Genomic DNA, 8,687 nt, shown 5'->3' with positions numbered 1-8,687 from the left:
AGTTTATAATTTAGGACGGCGACGGTGGCGCCGTGTTAAGCTCACAAATCATTATGGCCCTCGCGGTTCTCGTTTTTAAAACAGGGCCCATGGCCCTGAAACAGAGACAAAAATCCGAAACAAACCGAAACCGAGTAGAACAGGCGGCAGGGGGCGGGCACAGTCAAATCCTTTTTAGCGCCATAAATTAACTTCATTTCCGTGCCAGACGCAACACGACAGGCAACAAACGTCTATGGTGGTGAGGTTAAAGGATGTGCGGCAAGAGTCAGAGTGTGATGCAGAGCTCTGGGATGGGACTTACACATGAGCTGGAATCTGGCAAGTTTAAAACAAAGAATAAAGAGGATACCACACAAATGGTGAGTTTTTATTTTTGATTATTAATTTATTCCTGGAATACTTGCTTATTGACTTCACTCTTTTTCCACTCGTTATCTTAATAAACTAGACATCAAATCACATCTCGAATTTTCATAGTCTTATCCACAGTTGCAATCAGTGCGTAGAAGGGAGAGCCAAATGAAATTTCTCTCCCTTTTTGGAGCTCCAGGCACGTACACGTACCTCATACGCACAGACACAGACACAAAGGCACATTGCGGGGGGACTGCGGATTGCGGAGGTAAATGCCTTCACACATATTTGCATGCTATAAATGCGACAACAGACACACAGGCAGACAGACAGGCACGCACACTCGCACACTCGCACACGCCTACATATTACACAAATTCCATGCTCAATTTCAGATTTGAGCAAACGGCATACCTGAGCAGGGGAGCAGGGGCGCAGGAGCTGGCCGCAGGGATGTACTGGGACACATAGCAGCACATTCACAGGACACCCAGGATACGACACCCAGCAGCAGACGCACCACAGAAATCAACTCTGCTTACGTGGCGCAATGATAACGTGTACTTGGATGAGGATGAGCTGCCGAATAATTCGAGTCTCTCGTGGCGTTTCCTAGGGCTCTAGCCCAGAGTTTCTCTTGAAAGCAAATTATCCTGATGACAAAAGCAACAACAACAATTGCTAGTAGATAGTTCTGCCTTCGGCAGCCGAAGATGCTGTTACTCTTCAGGTTTGCTTATGGCCATGGATGCAGTCTTATAAATTCCTCAGCTTTCAATCAGTCAATATCGAAGGAGTTGGAATATTTTCAGTAAGTAATAAGCATGCCAAGCATGAACTGATTGAAAGTATCAGTTTATCAATGCTGCTTGTGTTTTTTTCATTCTCCCCAGTTGTCCAATAAAGAGTCTGCCAGCAACAAAGAAGTTCGCCTCCTGAATCCTCTAAAAATGTATTCCTATTAACTTCAGAGTTGTCAGGGCAAGTTCCACAAGGATGCGCAAGTCGGCCTATCTGTTCAAGATCTTCAAAGATGCCGCCGACGAGAGGGTCTGCGATAACTATTTGTTACTGCTGCTGGGCTGCGATGGCTTTGACTTCCTACAGCAGCGTCAGCTAAAGTCAGCTGCGAGATGATCCTCTACCGGACCCTGCGGTCCTCGGCTCCAGATGGAAACCTTTTTTAACATCATGGCGCTGGAGGATAAGGTTCGTGCGTATCCTTTGCAGCTCTCCGAGATACAGATGTATGATGGTAGATCCTAAAATTGGCCTCAAAAATATGGTGGTCCAGCGGAAGTGCAAGCTTCTTCCGTGCCACCGTGTACTACATGGCTCCCACTTGGGCTGCAATCAGGAGTACAAAATATGCATAGATTTGACCGTATTCCAATTGGATCAGAAAAGCGAGTGGGATAGGGAGCTAATTAAGATATACACAAAACATGCACATAAACAAATACCCATTTTGTAAGCATAGTTAATACGTACCTCACGGTTTTTTTTACACATAAACAAAGTATAGCATTATTTTTGGCTGCTCACAAATAAGTGCATCCAATTTTAGGAAGTAATCTTTTGGGGGGTGTGTTTTCCTGACAAAAACGTGTGGCATTATCTAAGACCGAATTGTTCAATATCTCAAAAAAACGTAACACAACCATTTCCTGATGTCCCTGACTTCAAGAATGTTCACGAGGGGGCGTGGGACTTCCTTATCCGAAAGGAGACAGCAATTATTTCTTATGAAAATAATTGAATTCAAGAAAAAAATGTGCAGCATACGTTCTATCGATTTTTGAGAATTAAAAAAAGCGGGACAACTTCATAGCAAACAGCTCTTGTCACAGTGAAAACCATAAATTCCAGCAACGGCCTGTTCATTTTTGTTCGCCTGGTATTCGGTTTGAAACTTATCCAGTTTTCGGTCAAAAGTTGTGGCTGTAGAACAATTTTACAACAATTGCAATAACCACATTTGTTGTACAACAACAGGACCAAATTATTTTGTTGTTTTATCCTTGATTTGTTGCCTGATCAGGCCATGCCATGCTTCCTCGTGATCGAAACAAAGTCCCCAATGGCATTGTGTGCGAGGACATAAGGGATAATTCCATTTTAATGTTGTTTTAATCTACACATCGCTTAAGCTCGTCCGTTTCCTGTCGGATCAGGCGTTCCACGCCATCCATAAAGGATCTCAAGGTTTGCAGGATGTGGCTGTTTTACGCTTTTTAATATACAACTTCAACCTGAAAGTATGCCGTATTTTTGATCTTAGAAAAACCCACCCTAAGAGATACTCAACCAATTCGATCACAATAATATCTGTACGTGTACTTCATTTTCTCCAGCTCAAGTGGGAGTACCTCATGTGGTCATGGTTTCAACTGGACACATAGTTAAGCTCAATGCTGCATAGCAGAAAAGTCGGCGAAAGCCACTCATTCGTGCTATAAACATTGTAAGGTAGTCTTTTTCATAGGCTGAGGTAAGCTCAGCCTCTCCAGGGCCACCTTACAAAGAAATTTGTATAGTGCCGGGACCCGAGATTGCGGAATGGGGACGCCGTGTGTGGAGGGGTGGGATTATGGGCGAAAAGGGAACCTGATCGGTGGTTAGCGGAGGCGCCTTCTGGCAGTGTAGCCGCCCCTGTCCGCTCCGGATCGAGTGCCCCTGGTAGTACCTAGGCAGCACCCGTCTCGGAGACAGACACGCGCCGTTTGAGAGCCCGCGGTCTGGCGCGGTAGTGACCTGCGAACAGCCCAGCGGAGCCCCCAACGGTGGGCGACCACACTTACCGTCTTGCACTTGCACTTTGAGGGAGGGGAAAGGGGTGTTAAATTTACATTAATTTATTCCACGAGCACATTGTTAAGTTTTATTTTCATTTATTTAACTTCCTATTGTTGGTTCTTTGCCCTGTGCTTAAATATCCTATATTCCTGCCTACTCGCACCAAACTAAGTCTTAAAAAGGGATTCAGCACGCAGCCTCGCTCACCCGCTCCGCTAGATGTTTCTTGGTTTTCCTGGTTGCTCCTCGGGCGTCTTCTCCTCCTGCGATCCTTGTCCTTTGGTCCGAGCGGGGTGTGTCCCACGTGTTTCCAGCACTGCCCACTGACTTGGGGACTTCTCACATTGTTGAACTGCTCCGCTTGCTGGTCAAAAACTAACTCCTCGAGGCGGGCTCCGCGTGGCGATCGCGAGCCCTTAGCTGCGGTCCCTTGTCCGGGCTGCGCTGCCGCTGATGCCGTCGCTGCCCACGCCCGGAGCTTTCGTGCGGTTGGCCGCTCTCGGGCTGCTGCCGGCGCCCTTGCTCTCTCGCTCTCTGGGCTGGGGTTCGCTTCTGCTGCTGGCTCACGTCGTCGCTTTGTTCTGCTGCTCTGCTGCTGGCTCTCGGCGCTGATCTCGGGCTCTGCTGTTCTCTGTACGTTCTGCTGCTCTGCTGCTGGCTCTCGGCGCTGATCCCGGGCTCTGCTTCTCTGCTGTTGGCTCTCGGCGTCGTTCTCTTTGCTCTGCTTCTCTGCTGTTGGCTCTCGGCGTCGTTCTCTTTGCTCTGCTGTGGGCCACCGTGGGCCGCGAACTTAAATTATCGCTTCAAAATATACCCTTATAATATAACTTAGGAACTAGAAAAAATGGAAATAAAAATATACAAATGAGGTACTTCCCTAGTACAAACTTAAACATCTATTTAACGAAAACTTCATAATGATTCCCTTATAATATAACTTATATAACTACCAATTATAACTACTTACATACTACAAAATTGTGCGTCGTCACACCCCCCCCTTTCTTCCCGGGTGATATTTAATGTGGACGCCGCCGGACGGGGTGATCGAAATCTTAAAAGTGCTCTCCGGCCACTCCAAGGTAAATCGTCGCCTCCAGGTCCCCTGTTGTTGGCTCGTCCGGACCATTTCCACGAGGCTCCGGGGAATGAGTCGGCGTGGGGTATTCGCCCGCCATTCGGCAGGTGCCTCAACCCATTTTTCCTCCTCCTGTAGCAGCTCCGCTGTCAGGGCCTTGATGTTCACCTCCGGTCCTAGGAGAGTCTGGAGGTCGCTGCTGCCGAATGATAAGTCCAGCTCCTCGGTGTCTTGTGCTGGCGACCGCCCGAGCGAAGCAGTCGAGACAGTTGCTGTGGCTGCGGTTCGCGAGGTTGATACCCCCACCTCGTCGCTGATGATGGCCACCCGGGCCACTCTCTCCACCCCCTCTTCGTCCTCTGGCTGCAGCCACGAATCCGGTTCCGGGTAGAGGTAGCGGTGCATGGCGCTATCGGTGCTCGGGAACAGCTCCGTGCTGATGTCATCGAATTGCGACATTCCTCGGGCGGGTTCGGCCTCATTTCCCTCGTCGTTGACCCCCTCGAACCCCTCGAACCGGCGTTGATACTGGGGAACCCAGCCCCAGTCGTTTTGGCGTTCTTCTGCCCAATGTCGCCGCGGCTCCTCGATCTCCTCGTCGTCCATGGTCGTGCTAAGTGCTGTGGGATATAAACGAGGTTATATCCCTGGGCCTATGGGCAGACTATGCTCTACAGGACAATAGTCTGGTGCGATATTTGAAACTTGAAAATACCCTAACGAAATATTACTACCGATGTTATACAATGTCTTATACTAATCCGCTTGGTGAGCGGCCCCAAATTTACTTGCTAGCCTGGCTGGTCGTCTGTGTTGCGGCCGAGCGGGTGCTCGCCGTCTTCGCTGTCCTGCTGTTCCTCGTCGTCGTGTTGCTGGAAGGCCTTTAGGTCGGCTACCCCGGCGGTGCGCCGTTGTCCAGTCTCCGTGTGGCGAACTCTGGCTATGTTGGGTGAAACGAATTTGGTTACCTTATACGGGCCCTCGTACCGTGGGGCTAACTTGGCGGCGAATCCGTCGTTGGCTTTGGATAGCACGTGTTGCTTCACTAGCACCAAGCTGCCAATGGTTGGTCTCCAATCGCGTCGTCTTAGGTTGTAGTGGCGGCCCTGTTCCGCCGATGCTCGCTGTGTGTTGTCCCTTGCCGCCTGGAAAACCTCGTACAGCTGTTTCGCCCTGGTTTCGGGATCGGTCGCGACTATTCCGGATCCTGGCGTGACTTCCTCGTACAATGCTCCTGGTAGTCTCGGTTCTCGTCCTTGGACCAGGAACGCCGGACTGAATCCTGTTGTGTCGGACACGCTGCTATTGATTGCCAATGAAATCTCCGGTAGCAGGGTGTCCCATGTACTATGCGGTCCCTCGATGTACTGTGCGATCATGGTCTTGATTGTCCGGTTAGCCCTCTCCGTCGGGTTTTGCTGTGGATTGTACGGCGCAGTATACTCCAGTGTCATACCTGCCCGCTTACAAAACGCTTTAAAGCAACGACTGGTAAATTGAGTCCCGTTGTCGCAGATGAACTTCCGGGGTATCCCAAATCGGCTGAGGATCCTGTCGCGAAAAGCTTTCTCCAAGGATGTTGCAGTGGCACGGCGCAGAGGTATCAGCTCCACCCATTTGGAAAACATATCTAAGAAGACTAGTAACACTGTGTTTCCTTGTTTGGATCTCGGCAGTGGTCCAACGAACTCGGCGCAAATGGTCGCGAAAGGCTCGCTTGCCTGTCGTGTTAGCATCTTCCCTGCTGGCTTGGCTTGTTGCGTCTTGAACTTTTGACACACAGCACACTTCCTTACGTAGCGAGCGACGTCTCTGAAGATTCCGGGCCAGTAATATCTTTGACATACCCTTGTCGTTGTCTTGCGTATTCCCAGGTGTCCCGCGCTTGGTTGGTCGTGGCATTCTTGCAGCACACGCTGCCGTTGTTCCTTGCCTACGCACAGCTTCCATGGTATGAAATCTTCCTCCAGGGGCCGTTGTCCTACGTTCCTGTACAATTGTCCGTTCTCCAGGGTATAATCCGGGTACTTCTCTGGTCGCTCCAGTGTCTCTTGTGTACGTCGTCGTATCCATGCGCATGTGTTCTGCTCCTCGATGATTGTCTGTAGGGCCTCGAGTGGCTGCCGTGACAAGGCGTCTGCGACAACGTTCTGTCGCCCTTTCCGGTAGTGAATGTCGAACTGGAACTGTTGGAGTTCCAGGGCCCATCGTGCAATTCGTCCCGTGGGATTTTCGATCGTGTTGAGCCACTTGAGGGCCAAGTGGTCCGTCACGACGTCGAACCTGTATCCTTCAAAGTAGCAACGCAGCTTCCTGATGGCCCAGACGATTGCTAAGCATTCCTTCTCGGTGGCGGAGTAATTCTCCTCGGCCCTCGAGAGTCTTCGGCTCACATATGCAATGACCCTCTCGCCGTCGGCACTCGGCTGGGTTAGTACTCCTCCTAGTCCGTAGTCGCTGGCGTCAGTCTGTAAAGAGAACTTACTGGTAAAATCTGGGCACGCGAGGACTGGCGCCTCGGTCAGTAGTTCCTTGAGTTGTGCGAACGCTTGCTGTTGTGGTGTTTCCCACGTCCATTTCTTGCCTTTCCGAAGTAGTTGTGACATCGGTTGTACCACGGCTGCAAAGTTTGGGACAAATCGCCTGTACCAGGAGGCGAGACCCAGGCATCGGCGTAGTTCTCGTACACTGGTTGGAGCTGCGAGCTTCTGTACCGCGGCGATCTTCTCGGGATCGGTGTGAATTCCTTCCTTGCTAACGACGTGCCCCAGGTACACCAACCTGCGCTGGAAGAAGAGGCACTTCTTCCGGTTAAGCCTGAGGTTCGCTTGTCGTAAGCGCCTCAACACTTCTCTGAGATTCCTGACGTGTTCCTCCAATGTTGTTCCAATGATGATGATGTCATCGAGATATGCGAACGCGTGGGGTTCCATATCTGCCCCGATGACGCTGTCGAGTGCTCTCTGGAATGTTGCGGGTGCCGAGTGGAGTCCAAATGGCATAACACGCCATTGGAAAAGGCCTCGTCCTGGTACTGTGAACGCGGTGCATTCACGGCTTGCCTTGGCCATGGGTATCTGCCAATACCCGCTTTTCAAGTCCAATGTGCTAATATACTTGGCGTTCCGTAATCTTTCCAAGATTGAATTTATCCTTGGCAGGGGGTATGCGTCCGGTACCGATCGTGCATTGAGTTGACGAAAGTCCACACACATGCGGGTTTCTCCAGTCTTCTTGCCCACCAACACAATAGGGGCACTGTGTGGGCTTTTGGAAGGCTCGATGCATCCATCCCGTAGTAACTCGTCTACTTGCGCGTGAATTATCCCTTGCATGGCTGGATTCCGTGGATAGTATCGCTGTTTGATCGGGCGATCGTCGCGCATCACTATCACGTGCTCGGCGATGTTGGACACGCCGGTCAGGCCGTCGAATTTCGCCAATTCTTCCTCCAGGAATTCCTGTACCCATGATGCTATCGGTTCTGTTGAGCTAGGTCCGAGCTTGCTTGTGACAGCTGGTTGGGCCTCTGACCCCATCGTTGCTGCGTCGTCGGGCTGTGCGTCTCCTCCTGCTAACGTTGCGTCTGTTATGCTGGCCAGTACCCCAAGTGGTACTGGTAAGTCTTCTGGCCTGCTGCGAAACGGGTTCCGTTGGGTGGCTTTCAGTCGTGCGGGGCCAAGAGCGCCTCTCCAAGTTCGGTCTCGTTCGGTGCCGGGGCCTTCTCGTACCATTGTTGTCTCTGCTGACGGGACGACCGCCTCGCGGATGCAGGCGTCGTCCGGGTTGGTCCTAGCCGTTGATGATGGCCCGCCGGTCACCTCGCGGTTGCAGGTGCCGGGGTCATCTCGAACACTCATTGTCCTCCATGCTGCTGTGGCGACCGCCTCGCGGATGCAGGCGTCGTCCTGTGTAGTCCTCGTTCTCACTGCTAAGGTGACGACCGCCTCGCGGATGCAGGCGTCGTCGTTCCTTTCCTTCGTCGTTGATGCTGACCCGCCGGTCACCTCGCGGTTGCAGGTGCCGGGGTCATCTCGAACACTCCTTGTCGTCCATGCTGCTGTGGCGACCGCCTCGCGGATGCAGGCGTCGTCCTGTGTGGTCCTCGTCCTCACTGCTAAGGTGACGACCGCCTCGCGGATGCAGGCGTCGTCGTTCCTTTCCTTCGTCGTTGATGCTGACCCGCCGGTCACCTCGCGGTTGCAGGTGCCGGGGTCATCTCGAACCCTCGTGGTCGTCCATGCCGATGTGGCGACCGCCTCGCGGATGCAGGCGTCGCCTTGTCTTGTCCTTCCTGGTGATATAACGACCGCCTCGCGGATGCAGGCGTCGTCCTGGTTGGTCCTTGCTGGTGATATGACGACCGCCTCGCGGATGCAGGCGTCGTCCTGGTTGGTCCTTGCTGGTGATATGACGACCGCCTCGCGGATGCAGGCGTCGTCCCGTCTTGTCTTTG

The sequence above is a fragment of the Drosophila subobscura genome, chromosome J (assembly GCF_008121235.1).
Source record: "Drosophila subobscura isolate 14011-0131.10 chromosome J, UCBerk_Dsub_1.0, whole genome shotgun sequence".
Lineage (NCBI taxonomy): Eukaryota > Metazoa > Arthropoda > Insecta > Diptera > Drosophilidae > Drosophila > Drosophila subobscura.
This window is presented reverse-complemented; position numbering follows the sequence as displayed.